The sequence below is a fragment of the Balaenoptera physalus genome (assembly GCF_965194825.1).
Source record: "Balaenoptera physalus genome assembly, chromosome: 18".
Lineage (NCBI taxonomy): Eukaryota > Metazoa > Chordata > Mammalia > Artiodactyla > Balaenopteridae > Balaenoptera > Balaenoptera physalus.
In genome coordinates this window covers 56,194,653-56,215,327 of record NC_138899.1, presented here as the reverse complement: position 1 = coordinate 56,215,327, position 20,675 = coordinate 56,194,653, and the positions used below count along the sequence as shown (strand labels likewise).

The 20,675-nt window shown below is 36.6% G+C and overlaps 1 protein-coding gene across 5 annotated transcripts in view; it reads left to right on the top strand.

The window, feature by feature from the left end:
- ELF1 (E74 like ETS transcription factor 1) overlaps positions 1-20,675 on the top strand; it is a 104,740-nt gene that overhangs the window by 13,035 nt on the left and 71,030 nt on the right. For 4 of the 5 annotated variants that reach the window (XM_082435836.1, XM_082435835.1, XM_082435830.1 and 1 more), the window contains exon 1: positions 14,996-15,130. The exons of the other annotated variant lie outside the window; for it this stretch is intronic. The gene's annotated coding sequence lies outside the window, so the exon portion shown is untranslated. Of the gene's footprint in view, positions 1-14,995; positions 15,131-20,675 lie in introns of those variants that run through there. 5 annotated transcript variants of the gene reach the window in all.

Sequence of the window (20,675 nt, the reverse complement as noted above, 5' to 3'; positions counted from 1 at the left end):
CGCATGCCATAGCTAGTGAGCCTGAATGCTGCAACTACAAAGCCCGTGCTCTCTGGAGCCCGTGTGCCACAACTAGAGAGAAGCCCGAGTGCTGCAATGAAGAGCCCACGCGCCGTAACAAAAGATCCCGCGTGCCGCAACTAAGACTGGACACAGCCAATAAATAAATAAATAAATCTTTAAAAAATATAAATTAAATGGATTAAATAAAAGACCTTTTGGTTGTGAAATTGCCTCTGGAATGCTATTCTTGTACTCTCATAAATAGAGTATGAGACCATTTATTTCCCCATACCCTCTCTAATCATTTTACTCTTTGCTAATAGGTGAAAAATGGTATTGTTTCTGTGCTCTGAGGTTGTGAGAATGGACATCTCTTGTATTTGGCCGCATTTTGTGAAGTGCCTCTTCATGCCCAATGCCCATTTTTCTAATAAGAGTGTTTGATTCAATTAATAATAGTTTTTTCTTTCCTCCACATTTTATTACGAAAGTTTTTAAACATGCAGCAAAGCTAAAGTTTTATAATGAACACTCACACACCCACTATCTAGATTTTATCATTAACATTTTATAATATTTGCTTTACCATACTTTTATCCTTCTATCTAAAGTAAATTGCAGGGACGTCCCTGGTGGTCCAGTGGGTAAGACTCCATGCTCCCAGTGCAGGGGGCCTGGGTTCAATCCCTGGTCGGGGAACTAGATCCCGTATGCATGCTGCAACTAAGAGTCTGCACGCTGCAACTAAGACCGGGCGTAGCCAAAATTAATTAACTAATTAAAAAAAAAAAGTAAATTGCAGGCATTAGCACATTTCCATCTAAATACTTTAGCATGCTTATCACTGACTATAGTTTCAATATTTGTTCACTTTTTTTCCTTTTGAGGTACAATTTTTGTAAAATTAAATCCATGAATCTTTTTAGTTTAAACATTTTATTTCAATTTAAAACAATTGGATGTTCATTGGTCAACCTTTGAAGAGGACAAGGCTGTTTTCTTTGAGAATGAGCCCACTGCTGCATTTCCGTATTGCATTGCCTTCCTTATACAGCCACAGTATATTGCCTAAGATTTCTAGTTGGTTTTTTAAATGGAGCAAGAACTTTATTTTTTGTAAAGCATTTGTTGAGTTTCAACAAATGTTTTTGCCTGGGTAAGCCAAACCTAAGACTAAGTTTTGTTTCTTTTTTCTTTTTTTTTTTTTAAATTTGTCATATGTTCCCCCTAGTTTATCCTTTGCCTTACCTTTGGTTATGGTGCTTTTAGATTTTTATGTAGTCAAATGTCATTCTTTTCCATATCTTTTTTTTCTGCTGTTTGTGTCATACATGGAAAGACATTCCTTACTGAATAGTATATAAATGTTTATATTTTCTTCTGGTCCTTTTTTTTTTTTTTTAACATTTAAATCTAATTGGAATAATGTGATATAGGTTTTTTTTTTTTTTAATGATTAGCAGTGGTTTGAAATTGTTAGCTAATACTGTCTAATGAACCCTCTTCCCTTCTGTGGGTTTTTTTTTTTCCAGACAAAATAGGATTTAATGTTTTTGTTGATGCCGTTTTTATTATAACCTAAGTTTGTATAGTATCAGATTTCTGTTTTTGGTAGTATCAGATCTCTTTTTTAAAAAATTTATTAAAGTATAGTTGATTTACAGTGTTGTGTTAATTCCTGCTCTACAGTAAACTGACTCAGTGATACACATACATTCTTTTTTATATTATTTTCCATTATGGTTTATCCCAGGATATTGAATACAGTTCCCTGTGCTATCCAGTAGGACCTTGTTATTTATCCATTCTATAATAATAGTTTGCATCAGATCTCTTTTTAAACAATATCCTATTCTGTTTAATCTATTTATTCCTACATTTAGCTACTTGAGATAATTTATTGTCTGGTAAAGTACATCCTTTTTTTCTTTCTTTTTTTTTTTTTTTTTAAGATTTCCTCACTTTCTTATTTTCTTTTAGATGAACTTTAGCAGAGTCTTGAAGGATGGGGTGAAAGGATGGTGGGGAAACAACAGCAAGAGCCAAGGCAGAGAGATCAGTAAATCCTGGGGACTTGTTTCTCTAATTTGTAATTGTCTGAATTCTTAATCTGTGTAGCAGATTACACATGCTTATTTTAGTATCCTTAAATTTGGGAGATGTCTCTAGGGTGGTTCAAACTAAATTCTAAAGTTCAAAATATTTATGGGGTTTTAAAAGTTTGGGATGTTATAGAAAGGGCATAGGATTCTAGGGTGAGAATGGTTTTAAATCCCTGCTTTAAATGAGCAGGTCATAATTTTTGAACAACTATATGTATCACCTATGCGGTTATTTTTCATGATTCTGTGGGTGCACTGGCTGCTTCTTCAGAGCTGACTCAGCTAGGGCTGGATGCGTAATGTAGGGTGGTTTCACTTACATGGCTGGGACCTCTCTGTGTGGCTCTCATACTGTGTGGTGGCAGAAGGGATCCTAGCAGCAAGAGAGGGTAAGCCTCTGTGTGCCTAAGCTTTTCAAGCCTCTGCTTGTGTTTTATTTATTATTAATCCATTGGCCAAAGGAAATCACTTGCCCAATTCTTCATTTAAGGGATGGAGAAGTAGACTCCGCCTCTTAATGGGAGAAGAGGCAAAGTCAGTCATGTTTCACACAGAGAATTTTAAACAAATTAGTAGCTATTACTGCAGCAATTTAGCACGGGAGGTAAAGGCGTTAGCTACCGGGATATCTAACAGAAAAGGCAGTGAGAGCAGGCTGTGCAAGACCTGGGGGGGAGGAATGCTTGATGTGTTCATGGGGTAGCAGGGAGATATCAGTGCGACTAGAAGAGGGGGAGCAAGCGGGAAGTAGGAAGAGATACAATCACAGAGGCTGGGGCAGGGTATGATCTTGCAGTCCTTAACAGTTACGAAGACTTTTTGTGTGTGTGAAAAGAGGCACTATGGGGGAGGGTTTTGAAGCTGGAGAGTGATATGATCTGACATATCTTTTTAAATGGATTACTTCTGATTGCTGCTTTGAGAGTAGACTGTGGAGAGAGAAGCAGCAATCAGAAGTAATCCATTTAAAAAGATAGGTCAGGCTGCTTGGACTACCTCAGTGATTGATGCAGGTAAGAGATATCAGTAACAATGAAGTTGAGTGTTGATAAGGTTCTATATATATTTTGAACATTGAACCAACAGGATTTCCTGACAGATTGGATGTAGGTATATGACAGTCAGGAAAGCCAAGGTTTCTGGTCTGAGCAGCTAGAAGTATTGAATAGCCACCAAGATGACTAGAGAAAACTGTGGGTAGGGTACTTTTTGAAGGGAACATCAGGAATTCAGGTTTGGATATGTTAAGTTTGCCAATCAGACATTGGAATGGAGTTGTCAAGTTTGATAGAGGAGTCTGTGGTACAGGAGCGAGACCTGGAGATAGAAATTTGAGAACATTAAAATACTTAGAGCATCGTATATGTCCAAGAAGTATTTCATAAAATAAATAAATCTAGAATACTTAAAAAATTTCAGGTTTCATCTGTACCAGTGGTATGGTTTCAAGTATGGGAGAAGAGCAGCAGAGCAGTTTGGCTGTAGCTAAAATGTGTCCTTTGTGATGAGAGTAAATTATGAGTTCAAAACGTCATTAATTGCTTGTCTGAATGGTGTTGTGAAACATGAATAAATAAAGCCTGTAGTCTAAATATTTTATTTGAATATTCCTCTTTACTGAAACGTTTACCAGCTTGTTTCTAATTTGAGAAGTTTATTGACAGGATTCTGTATAAGTAAAAGCCTGAAAAGGACAGAAGACGAAAGTTGAAAGAAAGGGCCACTGATTAGGATAGTCAGTCCTAATCTATTGGGGAGTGTCCTCCTTTGTTCTCTCTGTCTCTAATTTTATTTGTAGACTTAACATAATGCGATGTTCAGGTGTAAGCACTGGGACTAATCCAGAAGCTGTTCTCTCTTAACAAATGCAGAGCTTTGCTGCTGTGGGCTTGACCATTAAACAGGGCTGCCAGACCCAGCCTAACGAACCTATTCATCGGAATTGGACTGTTCAGGAAAGTGAGAAAGGGGCCTCGCTTTTTGTGTAATTTAGACTTGCAGAAATGACCTGGGAATGGCATGGACTGTGTGGAAGAGAAAAAAGCAGATTTATGATGGAGACAGTATTTAGTTGAACCTCCAAATGTTTTCATTCAGCAACTATTTATTAAACACTCTTGTGGGTCAGGAATGCTATCCGCATGAAATAAATGACCAATGAGACATGTAAATAAATGATGAAAAAACAAAAAAGAGTGTCTTCACCAGATATTCCCAGCAGAGTAGGCAAGAGGAATTATAAAGGAAATCAGTTCACCTTTAGGTCCCCGAAACCTAGAGTGCTTTGCATATTTTAGCAGTGTATAAATGTGTGTATGAATGGATAAACAATGTGATTCGTTTATCTATTAGATCACTTACAAAATACTGTGGGAGCACAAAGGAGGAAGTGACCAGTTCTTCCTTCTAATGGTGAAAGAGAGATTCCCCAGGTGGGGAAGGCCAGCAAGTGTGTAGTGAGAAAGCACGACATGCCCTCAATTAATAAGTTCAGCAAAACTGGATTATAGGGTGAATGTTGGAAGGTGGCATGGTCACAGGTGAGGCTATAATATGATAGACCAAAGTCAAGATGCAAAAATATCTTGTATTGGAATTTACTCTGTGGGTGCTGGTAGGCCATTGAAGTTTTGTTTTTCTTTTTTTTTTTAAATAAGAATATTAGGAGGTAGAATTTATGAGAAATTCCTTTAGGAGGACTTCATTCTTTTTTTTTTTTTTTTTTTTTGGCCATGCCACATGACTTATGGGATCTTAGTTATTACCCTGACCAGGGATTGAACCTGGGGCCCCAGCAGTAAGAGCGCCGAGTCCTAACCACTGGACCACCAGGGAATTCCTGGAAAGACTTCACTCTTGAATTGGAAAATCAAATGTTGATAGAATTTTTAAAGTTATAAACATATACACTGACAGTGAGCACAGCTAATAAGTCATATAATTTATGGTAGAATCTGTTTTATCCCTTTCAGATAATATATATGATCTTAGTGTGGGTAAGACCTACACTAGGTAATCAAACTTACGCCAGGGTTATCAAAATATGCAGGATGGCATTGGTTTGTTTTTGAAAGAGAAAGAAATGTATTTTTGCTTTATGAAATTATTGCAAACCTTTTTCTTAAAGATTCTGGCATTTTAACTTACTTTGAAATGATTTTAGGCTCACGGAAGAATTGCATTAATAGTACAGAGAGTTCCTGTATATTTTTCATCCATCTTCCACTCATGTTAACGTCTTATATAGTCACAGTACAATGATCAAAACTAAGAAATTAACATTGGTATAATACCATTAGTTAAACTATAGTAGGATTTTTATAGGTTTTCCACTAATGCCCTTTTTCTGTTCCAAGATCCACCCAGGATACACACATTGCACTTAGTTGTCATATCTCCTTTCAAATCTGTGATGGTTCCTTGTCCTTTTTGACCTTGACACTTGGAAGAGTACTGGTCAGGTATTGTGTAGAATGTCCCTCAATTTGATTTTGTCTGATATTTTCTAATGATTATGGACTGGAGTAATGAGTTTTTGGGCCACTGGAGTTAAAAACAATTTTTGTTTTATTTTTTAACTTATCATAAAGTAAAATTGATTCCTTTATTTGCTGTACAATTCTATGAACTTTAATACAAGTATAAATTTGTGTAGACACCACCAAAATCAGGATATAGAACAATTCCATCACCTTCATGCTCTGTCCCTATAGTCAGTCCCACCCTTCCCCCAATCCATCCCCTACAACCACTGATCATTACGGTTTTGTCTCTTCGAGAATGTCATGTAAATGGAATCATATAGTATGTAACCTTTTGACACTGGCTTCTTCTTTCACTCAACATAATGCTTTTAAGAGTCATCCAAGTTGTATTTATCAATAGTTAATTTCATTTTATTGCTGAGTATGGATGTAGTATTAGTATGTTTGTTTATTCCCCCTTTTTGGATAGGTATTTGAGAACACATTATGTGTCCTGGCACTATAACAAGCAATTTAAGTCAATTTTTTGTGGATTTTCAGGGCTAGTTGCTAACGTTAGTTTCTTCATTTCTCTATTTTGACCAGCAATGTAATTAAGAGAAATTGAAGTTCTTGTTTCTTTAACATGTCCTAAAATTCCCCTACTTTTCTGTTTATATTTGGTTCTTTTTATTAAAGAGCAAAAATAATAGCAAGGTGAATTTTTTTCACGTTGCTGGGTTTTAATCTTCGGGGCTGAGCCTTCTGTGATTCAGGCCTACAGCAAAAAGTCAAGCCAAGTAAGTCATCGGTCCACAAGCAATGATGAATTTATATTGAATGCATTTATTTATAAGAAAGCCATAATACTTAGCTTTTTTATTAATCTCCTTGTAAGTAGAGCCTTTAATCTGTTTTATAGATAAATAAGAAATATCAAATAAAAATAGACATAGTCTAAATCAGGGTAGTTTAAAATAAGAGGTTTGACCTCTATCATATTGTCTTAAATTTTACTAACGGCAAAAGGTAGTTGTCTTTTTTTTTTAAGAGCATGGAGTTTTGGTGTATTTTAAGATGAACTTTTTGGAACTTGTGTTAAAAGTCTGTTTGCTTAAATATCCTACTGCTATAAGAAAAAAATGTTTCCAGAATATTAGTATAGGTTTTCTTTTTTTTTAAACCTTTTATTAGTAAAGTGTAATAAGTGTAATTGAATTTTTGGAGGACTTTATAAAGTTTCCAGGTTGTTCTGAATATCTGGTAATTTTACATACTACTTTCAATAAACTATATAAAAATTTGAGGAGGAGACTTCTCTTTTAAATGTAGCCTTAATGTGATTTTTGTTTTCAGTTCCTCAAACACTATTCAGAGGCCTCAGAGAGGCTATGGCGTAATAAAATGTCAGAACTAAAGTGGATCTTCAGAATTACCAGATCTCTAGACTCTCCCGATATTTTACAGAAAAAGGAAACTGAAATCCCACAGTGGTGTGAAGTAACTTGTTCACAGTCACAGTTGGTTGTAGAAGCTGCGTGATACAGTTCCTCCCCTCAAGTGGGTAACTGGTTTATGAATGTAGACACAGAGTTGTACAAAATTAACTGCAATACAAAGTGGAATGTTCTGGGCAATAAGAAAGGCACTGCTTTTCTTAAACAACAGTCTCTCCATCACCCCAAAAATCTTTTCTTGACCCCTTCACAACAAAATGACTTTCTGTCTTTAGTTTCTCACCCCTCATTCTCCCCTAAACTCTGTCTGATCGGATGTTTTGCTTGTTTCTTTTTCACCTTTACCACAGCATGAAAATTCTTCTTTCAAGATCAGCAGTGATGTCCATGCTGCTAAACCAACTGTTGTCTTCCTCTCAGACCTCGTCTTATCTGATCTGTTGTCAGCATTTGGCACAGTTGCTCATTCCTCCCTCGTGGAAGTACTCCTACTTAAATTTCAGGGTAATGCCACATTTGCCTTATTTTCCTGCTGCATTTCTGGGTACTTCTTTTCAGCCTTCTTTGCTAGTTCTCCCTCATCTCCCCTACCTCTGAATAGTAGAGTGTCCCCAAGCTTCTGTCATTGTTACCTTTTATATCTGTAGCTTTAATATCAAATATATGTTAATGACTCCCAAATATATATACCTAGCCCAGACCTCTACCCTGGGCTTCAGGACTGTGTATTCAGCTCCAGGACAGTAATACCATTTTGACATCTTTACTTGGATAGCTAATGAGCATCTCAAACTTAATGTGTTCAGTGACTCCTGATCTCCCCCTACCCCAAACCATCGCCATCTGTGTTCACCTTAATGTGTTCAGTAACTCCCGATATTTCTTACCCCAAATCTATCACAGTTTTGGCAACTGCAGTCTTCCAGTGGCCAGAAACTGAGCTTTGAAGCCTCATTTCCCCCACAGTCCACTTGCTGTCCATTCAAAAATCTCGTTGGATATTCCTTAAAAACATACCCATAATTTACTCATATTTTCTTCTGCCTCCTTTGTCTAAGCCATTATCATCTTTTCTGAGTTATTGCATAAGCTTCTCCTTTCTTCCATCCCTGGCCCACTGCAGCTTTTTTTCAACACAGCAGTCAAATCTTATGACTCAGCTACTCCAAACTCTCCTGCTAAAGTCTCTAAACAGTGAGGCTCTCCCTTAGTTTCTAGTGCTCTTCCTCCTTCTGTTACTCTCTTCCTTATTTTCTCTACATGAACCACACTGGCCTCCTTGCTTTCCGTGAACATATCAGGCAAGCTCCCTGTTAGAGTCTTTGCATGGGCTTTTTTCTGCCTGAAATGTTCTTCCTTAGATGTGTCTTCATGGCTAGAGGCCTTTACTCAAAAGTGACCTGGCAAAAGGAAATCTTCCCTAGCTAGTTTGTGTAAATTGTCATATTCTTTTCATTGCTGTTTTATTTTTTCTTATTCGTCCTTATCACTAACATACTACACATTTTATTGTATCTTTTATTTATAATCAACATACTATATATTTAGTTCATAACATTTCTCTTTTCCTGGCTAGAATGTAAGCATCATGTGAGTAGGGGTCGTTATCAACAATGTGTCATCTTCTTCACTGCTGTATAACAAGGGCCTACAGAAGTGCCTGGCACATAGTAGGTGCTCAGTGAATATTTGCTAAATGAATGAGTGCCTAAGTGTACCTCAGATCTGTTACTAACTTGACATTGGTCAAGTCACTTCTCTCTGTAGACCTCCTTTTCCTATTTTTAAATGAGACTAGACTGTATCAATGTTTTAGGTTTTCTTAAAACACTGAAGACTTAAATGAATGTAGTATCAAGTTTCCTTGAAAATTTTTATAAGAATTCAGTTACTTAACAGAAAAGTTTAAAAACCACTGGACTGAATAGAGGATATCTAAGTTTCCTTTCAGCCTTGTGGTCAGTTCTTGTAATAATAGTTATAAGGGGGGCAACAGAGGGGAGCCTTCATGTAGAGAAGGCATTTGAACTGAGATTATGAAGGATGGATGAGTAGGCAGAGATAAGGGAAAGGGTAGGAAATAAGGTAAGTGCTTTCCAAGCCCAGAGAAGGCAAACAAATAGGAATGGAGCAATCCAGAAGGTTTCAGTAAGGCTGGAGAGTGGGGGGGTGGGGGGGTGGGGGGGTGGGGAGGGAGGGAGAGAGAGGAAAAACAGACCTGAGATAGACAGTGGGGAAGAGGTGGAGAGTGGGGAAGATAGGACTGGAAACAGGTGAAGTGAGGTCAGATTGTGAAAACTTTGAACACCATGATAAGTAGTCCAGCTTTTTGCCTCTAGGGAATCAAAGTTTGTTTTTCAGCCATGAGTGATCGTCACATCACTCACAGAGTTGTTCTTTAGGAAGATTTCTCTGATAGTGGTGAAACGTGAATGGAAAGTACGCAGTTGGTGGTAGAGAAAGGGACAGTTAAGATGTTGTTGAGATATTATTTTTCTATGATATGTTGCTTTTACCTGAAGAATAGCAAAGGAGGAGCTGAAGTTTCACTCTCATCTCAGTATAAAAAACAGATTTCCTCTCCACCACATTTGGAGGTTGCTGAATAGTAAGGTGACAAGAGTCTTTCTGAGCGGCTGCTGTGTGAAGAGCACTAACTACATTATGTTCTTGGGCTCCGTAGCAGCAGAGCAGTGGTTCTCATAAGCCTGGGTTCTGTCCACACCACTGAATCTGTTTCTAGGAGTAGGCATGTATCTTCAGAAGTTTCTTTCGGTAATTCGGAGGTGCATCCCTGGTTACAATCCACTGAAGTAAAAAATATATTGTCTTCAATATTGAATTTTAAATTGCAAGAGATAATTTCATGGTGATATAAAACTTGAGATTGCACTTAGCATATTACCTGGGAGCATTAAAAAGAATATAATTATACAGTCAAGTCTTGGTTATTTTTGACAAGAAAGGAAAGTCTAACACCCAAAGTAACACCTACAATAGAATCTTGTAACATAGTTACATGAATTCAGCTATATCAAATCATGGGTCAAATCAAACAACCTAAGTGTCCATTGATGTATGAAGGGATAAAGTAGATGTGGTGTATATATGTATACACACACATACATACAATGGGATACTACTCAGCCATAAAAAAGAATGGAATCTTGCCATTCATGAAAACATGGATGGACCTTGAGGGTATTACGCTGAGTGAAATAAGTCAGACAGACAAATACCATATGATTTCACTTATATGTGGAATCTAAGAAAACAAATGAACAAACAAAACAAAACCAAACTCATAGATACAGAGAACAAATTGGTGGTTGCCAGAGGGGAAGGGGGTTAGAGGGTAAATTAAATGAGTGAAGGAGGTCCAGTTATAAAATAATTAAGTCATGATGATGTGATGTACAGCATGATGACTGTAATCACTAACACTGTATTGCCTTTTTGAAAGTTGCTCAGAGAGTCTTAAAAGTTCTCATCACAAGGAAAAAATTCTGTGGTGACAGATGGTAACTAGACTTACTGTGATCATTTTGCAGTGTGTACAATATTGAATCATTACATTGTACACCTGAAACTAATATAAAGTTTTATGTCAATTATAACCTCAGTTTGAAAAAAAAAGGGTGAAAGCATGTCTGTTAAAAATATTTTCAGTGTACAGGTAAAATCCTGATACTCTAAAATTTCCCTTCAATGAACTGGTTGAGAAAAGTTATTCATTCACGTCTGAGTTTCTGCTATGTGTTGGACCCTGTCTTAGTGGTAGGAATACAGTAATGAACAAAGCCAGACAAAGCTGTGGCCCCTTTTGCCTTTGGTTTGCCTCTGAAAACACACAGACACTTGACCAGGAGGACGTTCTTGTGGATGAGTCTTATAATCTGAAGGGGGAAGGGGAAGGGGGCCTTGGTTTAACAAATCTAGTGATAGATAATAGAGAATTACATTTAAGCTCACATTTGGAAATGCTACACGTTGCTCAGAACCTGGGATTATGCTTTGGAGGTGTTAACATCAACAAAATTAATGCTGTCCCACTGAAAGAGTTATAACACTGAATCTTGGTCTTTAAATTTTTATTTTTATATTTAAATAGTAGGGAAGAGTGATTTTGGTCATTTATCATTTTAATGGTTTGATCTTTTCTTCTTCCATCTCTGGATGGAAACATGTTAGCTGCAGATCCAGAAAGATTCAAACCATGCCTTTTTCTTAGCCCGGGGTTCCTAGATATGAAACTTAGACTGTTCTGTATTTTCATGTACTAGAAGTTCTCAAATTTGAGTTCAAGAAGAGGTAAAAATAAAAGGGAAGAAGAGAGTGCTTGCTTACACAGTAAATTCTTTTCATAAGTTCTATTTTTAAACAGAAATGAACAGTGTCTTAACTTCAACTGGCATTTAATAAATTCATTCAGTTGACATCTTTCTCAGCTAATAGTTCAAATATAAATGTTGGCAATTCCCCCAGGTGTGACAGCTCTATATTAGGATATATACTGACTTTGATATATTTCTAATTTTAGAAATAAACATACCCACAGTATGTACAGGTGCATTATATTTCCATCACAAGTCTAAGATGCCACATTTTATTTCCAAATTTAGAGACCTAAAGTTTGTCATCCTGAAGTATTTGATACTGGTTGCTTCTACTATGAAGCATAATAATAACAGCTAATGTTTATGAAGTGTTTACTAAGCGCCTAGTACTGTATTGTACATGAACTGGATTTCTTTTTCAAGTCACATTTGTTGAGGTATAGTTTATATACAGTACAATTTGCCCTATTTAGTTATACAGTTTTGCGATTTTTGACATGTACAGGTATTATAACCAATACCACAGTCACCATACAGGATATTTCCATCACCCCAAACAGTTCCCTTGTTCTCCTTTGTAGTCAACCCGTTCCCCTCATTCCCATCCCCTGGCAACCACTGATATAATTTGTCTTTTTTGTTTTGCCTTTTCTAGAATGTCATATAAATGGAATCATACAGTACGTATTTTGAGTTTGGCTTATTTCATTTAGCCTAATGCTTTTAGAGTCATCCATATTGTATCATCTGTCAGAAGTGTAGAAGTTAATACCTTTTTATTGCTGAGAGCATTCTACCGTCTGGATGTACCACAATGCATTCATCTGTTCACCAGTTGGTGGACATTTGCGTTTCCAGTATTTGGTGATAATGAATGAAACTGCTATAAATATTTATGTAGTTTTTTTTTTAAAATAGACACATATTTTCATTTCTCTTGGGTAAATATCTAGCAGTAGGACAGCTGGATTGTAGGATAAGTGTATGTTCAACTTTATAAAGAATTGCTAAACTGCTTTCCGCATAGGCATTCCCACCAACAGTGTGTGAGAGTTGTAGTTGTCCCATATCCTCACCAGCCCTTGGTATTGTTAGTGTTGTTGTTGTTGTTTTTAATCTACTGTAATGGTATGTAGTGGTATTCTGACTTTAATTTGCTCTTCTCTATTGAGTAATGACGTTGAGATCTTTTCTCTGCTTATTTACCGTCTGTATCTCTTCTTCGGTGAAGTATCTGTTCAAATAGTTTGACCATTTAAAAAATTGGCTTGTTTTCTTATTTTTGAGTTGTGAAAGTTCTTTATATATTCCAAATAGTAGTATATGAACTGACTTTAATTCTCACAATAATGCTTTGAGTTGGAGGTGGGTACTGTTAGAAGTAATTTCCCAGGATTACACAGCTAATAGGTAGCAGAGCTAGGATTTGAACTCAACCTGTGCTGAACTGTTTGCCAGGTTTTTGTTTGTTTGTTTGTTTGTTTTTTTGGTGGAGATTGATTTTTGGGAGCTGTGAATAGAACCAGGATCCAATTCCTGTAGGTGGTAAGATAATGCTTATAGAGACATCCCTGAGCAAAGGGGCAATATATTACAGTAGCAGCTCTGGATTGCCTCTTTGGGAACAACTAAGATGTTTGTTTCTGTTGAAGAGGGGTAATTATTTTTACTTTACATCTCTTACTTCACTTCTACATAGCGGTGGCCAAAAGTACTTTTAAATTACAGTACGAATATCTGCCATTATCAAGTAATAAGGTGCTTGATACAAAAGGATTTTCTCAATAGCAGAAGCGAACCCTTTTATATATCTATACTTCATAAAAAATTTCACGCATTTGATGTTAGTCATTTGTTTTTTAAAAACCTTTATCATAATAATGCTGATTCTAGGCACTTACTATTTGGTGATATCCTCAGGGAGTATGTAGAACTTACTGACCTTTCAGAGTCAGGGCTTCGGACCCCAGTACTTTTAAAGTTATAGTCCTAGTGTTAGGTGTTTTTTAAAAATCTTCTTTCATTATCCACTCTGTCACCTGTTGGGTCGACATCATCCTTTCACTAGTCCCTCTTTCACCACTTATAACTTCTAATTCTGATTAGGTGAAAGATAATCAGATTGTTAGGCTTATTTGTGGATATTATCTAAGATAAATTTTAGCTCTGGGAAACGACTTGGGGGATTTTCCAGTGAAAATTTCCTGTGACTGCTCAGAGGACCTTTTTCCTTGGTGTTTGGGTTCCAAGTAGTCATTCTCAATAAATGAGCTCTAAAGCAAGTTAAATATGACATTTGTCAGTAGAAAATGTGATGTATTTTTCTTTTTAGTATAATTTTTATTAATTAAATCGTGGAGATTATTTTAGTAAAAATATTAGTCAAGCAGTGTTCAGTGGCATGGATAAACAGGCACTTAATGAGCAGAAAGTTAGTTCACAATCATTATGTTTTGTAGCAGTTTGTAAAGTTCCTGTCAGTGACAGCTTGTCCCCTCAGCTGTGCCTCTAGTAAGGCAGAATAATTACTTCCAAGTAATTAACTGAAGGAAGAAAACCTTGCTAAATCTTATTTACTTTTTGTAAAAGATGGGATGAAGGCTAGCTAGTGAGTTGCGCTTCTTCATTTCAAGTACTTTTGGAAGTGCTTAATGCTTTCAAGCCATTCTGATCAATTTAAGCTCTTAGAATAAATTAATAAATACTCACCCAGAGGACAGGGTAAGTAGCTGTAGTAATTACCGTTTCCACTGCTTGGGCACATTGTCAGATGTACGATGACTTGGAGAGGAAAACTGCACTGGCCATACGCTTTGTTGACACCCTGGGGCTCACCAGAGCCGTAGCAGGGTGCTTTGCACACGGTTGGCTTTTATGTGTGGACAGTTTTGTTTGGAAGGTAAAGAAAACTGTGGCTATCACTTGGCAGTAGTAGAGTTATGAACGGTGATTGCATTGATAATTTGTTTCAAATAGAGTTTTGTCAAGCTTGCGATTCTATTTAAAATCATTTTGCTATATTGAACTTTAGTTCCTTTCTAACCCCAAGTTTGCTTTTTTATTCTGAAAACCAGGTTAGTAATTCACACTTATTTTTCCACTGAACTTTGAATTTTCTAGTGGATTTTATCTGTTTAGCGAATGTATAAATCTGCATCTGGTATTACAGTGTGCTAGCTTTTCCAGATTACATAGCAATATACCCCTTTTATATAAGAGTTAATGAGTGGCCAGGTTAGACTCAGCAGGCCATTGTTACATTAAAAGCCAGAAAGTTTGCTGTCTCTCTTCCATTCCCTTCCCTACGTTTTTTTTCTTTCATAGTTTTATTTAGTTGCTATATTAAAATAACTTCTAAAAATTGAGATTTTTATTTTTTAAAACAACATACAGGTTTTTCATTTTGCTTCCTTACAGACTCTGATTCTATCTCATTGTTAATTTTAAATTATGGTAATTAACCTGAGCTGAGTAATGGTTTAATCAAGGTAGACCTTGCTCCTTGGCTGTGCCTCTCTCCTTTTTCTACCCCTCTCCCCGTTTTCACCTGTGGATTCGCATGTCTGACCTAGCAGAGTAATTGGGTCCACGGCAACATGGGCGTGCCTCCCTTAGAAACACTCAGTCTCACATATGACTCATAAGCTGAAGCACAGACACCACTTCCCCAATCTACAGGAGCCATTTTAACAGCACAAAACTTGCCGGATTGCTTTTTACTTTCAAGCCCAAAGGACAGTATCTAAAGAGAACGAGACTATTTGAAGGTAACTTGTTAAGATTTTGCGTGTTTGCTTCTGGCTGTTTCCTGAGCCTGATAAACGGAGGGTGGTTCTTACCTGTCGAAGAACAGGGCTGAATGTGTTCTTTAACTCTCTGGAAAAAATGTGTGTAGTCAGTCACATGCCTGATTGAACTTCACTACTAGGGGGAAACAAAGCATTCAAGTTCTGGAAAGTTTTAGATCTTCTTGGTAAAGCATTTTTTATATTTTGTGTGATTTTTTTTTTCCCCCCATATGACTTGAGAATAAAGGAGATTTTTCTTACTTTCTTTTTCATACTACAAAGCAAACTAGGTCAAATTCTAATTTTTTAAAATGTAATTGTATTTGTGAGGGTACCCTGTAATTTACAATTAAGTAAACTATATTATTCACCTGTGATTTGGGTGTTAAGAAAAGTTCAAGAGCGAAGATTTTGTTTTGGCGTTTTAGTTAAGGGGAACTTTGGGGACACCTCAGTCATAGGTGTTGCTCATTGACTGTAATGCCCTTTGTAATAGCCTTTTTTCTTTCTTTAAAGTAAATGAAATTATACTAAACATTTAATTTTGAAAACTAAATATAAGTTTGAGTAAAATGAATGGTCATTGAGATAACAAGTTAAAGTGATTATTAAATAAAGAGGAAGACAGGCTAGAATGATTCATTTGCTATTAGAAAAAAATAATAAAGTTTTATAATTCACACTGGAAACTTATTCTGAGTAACAGCCTTAGAAGCATAGCTAGTTTCTGAGGAAACGTAGTATTTTGATTTGTGTAAAAAGAAAAAGTAAAGAGTATTAACCTTCTGTGTACACAACTATACTTAAAATTTGCTTGTTTTGAATAAAAAAAAAATACCTAGAAAAGGTTGCTTAGTTTTTTCCTGAAATATTTCTCATTATTGAAATTAGGAGATTCTGGTGTGCCTTGAAGTTCTAGGTGCTCTGAGAAGCTGGATGCAGCAGTATATTGCTTACGAAAGTTATTTGTAAAACTAAAATTTGAATGAAAGTAAAATTTGAATATGCAGTGATTCCAAATACAGTTTTTAGAAATAAAATTTGCAAAGTCACTATTATTGATTGTAATGATATTTAGCTAGTTCTTTGGGAATTCGCTGCTAATAAATTTCTAACTGCTTGAAGGCGGCCTGTCAGATGAAAGTGAAGATTTCTAGGCAGTCAACTATTATTTCTTACTCTTTGAAAGGATTGTTCATATTATCAGATCTCAATTTGTGGTCTTATAAGACAGGCACAAGCAGACATTTTACCAGTTCAGCTCTGAGCCATTTGCTGTCATCTTTGTTTGCATATTGCTGGTTTAGTCAGCTTTTGAGTAAGCAGAGGTTGTATTTACTTCTAGTCTGCTCTGTGTGAAAAATCTAATGAAACTTTTTTGCCTTTCTTTCTCTCTTTTTTTCCTCCCTTCTTTCCTCCCTCCCTCCCTTCCTTTTCTTTCTTTCTTTCTTTCTTTTTTTTTTTTTTTGAGTTTTTAAAGGCCAGTGACCCACAGAGAAAAATCAAGGGGCACACAAATAAGCAAATAATTAAGATTTTATTTATTAAAGAGAAGTAGAAGAATTTAGTTTCTTAAAATGAAGACATTGGTGCAATTCAAATAAAAATAAATACCAGTCATATATTTCAGTTTCTTATTATGTGGAGAAGACTGAGGTGGGGCTTCAGGGAGAAGGGAGGAAAAAAAAAAGCATAGAAGCAAAGGAAGGCCAGTACGACTTATTAGGCAGTCCCCTTCCCATCCCACCCTTTCCTTTTATAAGGTTGAATATGAGTTTAAAGTGAGTCATCAGAATTAAACTTAGAATTACCAATTTGAAGAACTTAGCGTTAAAAAAGACTGAAGATCATCCAACTGCCTCACTTTTCTGGTTGAAGAAGCAGTGGCTCAAAGAGGTCTTGTGACTTGCTCAGGGTTATGTAGTGCTTGATGGCAGGCCTTCTAGCCTGGAGCTGCTCATGCTAGCCCACACCAACAAGTGATGCTTTGTTTGAAATGGTCTGTATTTCCTCAAGAGTAAATAAAACCTTAATTAAGTTGCTTGGTGATCATTTTGGTGATAAGGTATGACCAAATGAATTAACTAATGATTTTGAAAATGTGTTCAAACTAGTTTCCTTTTTCATCAGAGAGAGGATGAGAATTTCTACAACAGCTTTTTTTCACTACTATTAGAATTTTTTCATAGTTGAAGCATTGTGACATTGCATGTTTAAGATGGGCCTAGGGGAGATGGAAATACAAGGACTTGGGAATTTACGTTGAACTTCCAGATACAAAGACAGGTTTATTTCCACTTTAATTTTACCTCATATTCTTTTGGGAGGGCATATACTGTTTAGTATGATACCTTGTTCTATTAAAGTGTGTGTGTTAAACTTTGCATATGTTTACAAAAATCTGGAGGTCTCTAAACTCTAACATAAGTACAATCTTGACTTTAACCTGCCTGTAATTAATAATTTCATTCCATTTGTTGTACCCTACTCTTCTTCTTTGAAAGTTTACTTTACATACCAGGCACTTGATTCTTAGAATCTTCTGGGGAATACAAAATCTTTGTCTATTCACTTTTTGATGTGTTTTATTATGGTGGTTGAAATTTACTTTAGGTCTGCCTTTCTTTAGGTCTGAAATTTGGATTTTTAAAATGCTTTGCATATGACTGTTGAATCTTCTAAATTTCCAAGTCCCCTAACCTAATTCAGTGTCAGATTCTCCACAGTGTGGTCCTCATTGTCCTAAGCAACGAACAGGGCACAGAAGGCTAGAAGACCTGGGCTCTCGTCTCACAAACTTAGATTCTCACTGGGAAAACGTAGGTGAAATAAGTAAAGAATGGAACCAAACCACTGAGTTGTTAAATTTCGGTTCAGACTGTTTGCCTAGAGGTGAAAGGTGACTGAGGCTTAAAATAGGCAGGAAAGTCTATGAGTCTTTAGGAATTATGAGTATTGAAGAATGAATAGCATTTGTGTAGGTTAAGGAGAGTGTCTTCAATAAGAATAAGAATATAAGCTCTTAGCGAGCAGAGATGTTTTATTCTATTTCTTCATCTTTTTCAACCTTTGACAGAGTATCAAGCACAAGTGTATACGCCGGTGTTATTTGCTGCATTAAACCCTTGGCTGCTCAGTTGGGCAGGTCCTGTTAAAGTTAGTGGTAGCAAATCTTTAAAGGGCATGTGGCCTTCAACTTAATCTCTGATGCCTACACATTGTAACCAAAGAAGTAATTAACACCTGCCTGGTAGTATACTACCTTTAAAGTAGTAATTTTTGACCTTTGGTGTAACAGAGAATCACCTGGCTTCAACTTAGAGATTTTGGTTCCTTAGGCCCCGGGGTTTGACTTATCCATCTGCAATTTTAATAAGTACTCTAGATGACTGCGATGCACGGGCTGCCACACTTTCTTGGAGAGTTTGCAGGCTTAAGAGCTGTGAAGAGTGATTAATGAGTTACTTAGCATTTTAATATCTGAATTTTTAAGGAACAATGGTATTTTGAAGCCCACGGCCTCTAGTAAGTAAGAAAAGTCACTAGAACTTATTTAGCCTCGTCTCCCTACCCTGGTTATCCCTTTCTCTGTTCCAGTTTTTTGCTGTGGTATATTTTTCAACTTTGTGGCTCTCCCTGTTTCCTTTTCTCTAATTCTACTTTTTCTCCTCCGGCTCCCCATTCACTACCATCTTGACCACAATATATAATTAAACTAATTATTTTTGTTTTTCAGGTATAATTAGCCTCTTCTTTATCTCTCAGCGAACCATCACACTCTCTCCAATGTTAGTTTTTTTTTTAGTCCCCTTTGGTGCTTCATGGTATCTCTCCATTCTGTTTTTCTTGGGTTAGGGCAAAAACAGCCCCTTCCTGATTTAGGGTAGCATTATAGTCTTAGAAAACCCTTCTCTCCTGGGAAATACACTATTAGTGTTTGTAATTGTTTGAGTCTGGGAGGGAGTAACTTTTTTTTACCGTATGAGTTTCTTTGGACATTTAACTGCATAGTTGATTGCATATTTGTAGGCTTTGCATTACATTACATCTCGTCTAATGGGACATAGGTGTTCACAGACTCTCATAGAAATGGGAAGAAGAGTCCCATGAGTTGAATGGTCTGAATATAATTTTGCTACCATCAGTTGGCCAGAATATTTTGCTCCTTTGCTTAGGAGCTGCTTCATATAAATGGTAGGAATTAAATTAGTAATATCATTGAGTCAACCTACATGATTAGGGCAGTTTTCAACTGTCTGAGCAATCTTTCTCCCATTAGTAGAAGAGGAACTCCTAAAGAGAAAGTTATTTGTCACCTCTGTCTTTGTGTCTTGTCAGACGATCTGTATACTAGAGTAAAAGTGGCTATTGAGCTATACTACAAATGTGTAGGCACCCCACCCTTTTTGAAAAAAATAACTCCTGGGCTGTTTGCTTTGTTGGTAGAGGGGATAAATTATGCAGCTGAGCTTTGGCTGAACAAATTTCTGTGCAGAAACGTTTTGATTTCCTTCTCTTCCAGTAAATAAGTATCTGAATTAATATTGTCCTCATCATCAGGAAACTGTTACTAAACTTCTCTTTTCACTTTCATTCTCTTACCGCTGTAGGAATTCAGAGCTCTTCTTTCATTTGCCTTTTAATGCTGAGTAGCAGGGTATCAGCTCTTTTTTCTTTTTTTAAATTAGTTGTAAATCTTATTTTATTTATTTATTTATTTATTTATTTATTTATTTATTTCTGTGTTGGGTCTTCGTTTCTGTGCTAGGGCTTTCTCTAGTTGGGGCAAATGGGGGCCACTCTTCATCACGGTGTGCGGGCCTCTCACTATCGCGGCCTCTCTTGCGGAGCACAGGCTCCAGACGCGCAGGCTCAGCAATTGTGGCTCACAGGCCCAGCTACTCTGCGGCATGTGGGATCTTCCCAGACCAGGGCTCGAACCCGTGTCCCCTGCATTGGCAGGCAGATTCTCAACCACTGCGCCACCAGGGAAGCCCTCAGCTCTTTTTTATCTCCATATTTTGTAACTTGAGATTGGTTGCCAGCATCAAAACAAACCAAAAAAAAAGCACAACAGTAAACAATATGAATGCCTTCTGGAGTTTTTATGAAAATTGATTTAATAATTTTTAAATTAAAAAGCTATCAAAATGATGCACATTTTTAAAAATCTAATAAAAAGCCTTTAGTGTAAAGCAGCCTCTCTACCCCTTCCCACTCTCAGTCCTGCTGCCTAAAGGCAACCACTTATACAAGTTTTTGGTTTTTTGGTTTTTCAAATTTGTATTTTCTTGGATCTATCCTTTTCCAGTCTTCTACCCCATGGAATAGAAGTTCTTCAGGGTAGCAGGAACCAGTGTGACTGTACATGATGTAAAGTCATGTAAAGTTCATTTTCTGTGTGATAGATGCTCAGTAATACAGTGGTCATTGTATTTGTGCAGAGTTGTATGGTACAGTTTTACAAATCTAAATTAAAGAAAATTGGTTATTTTCTGTGTTTTAGAAAACAGCCCTGTAAACA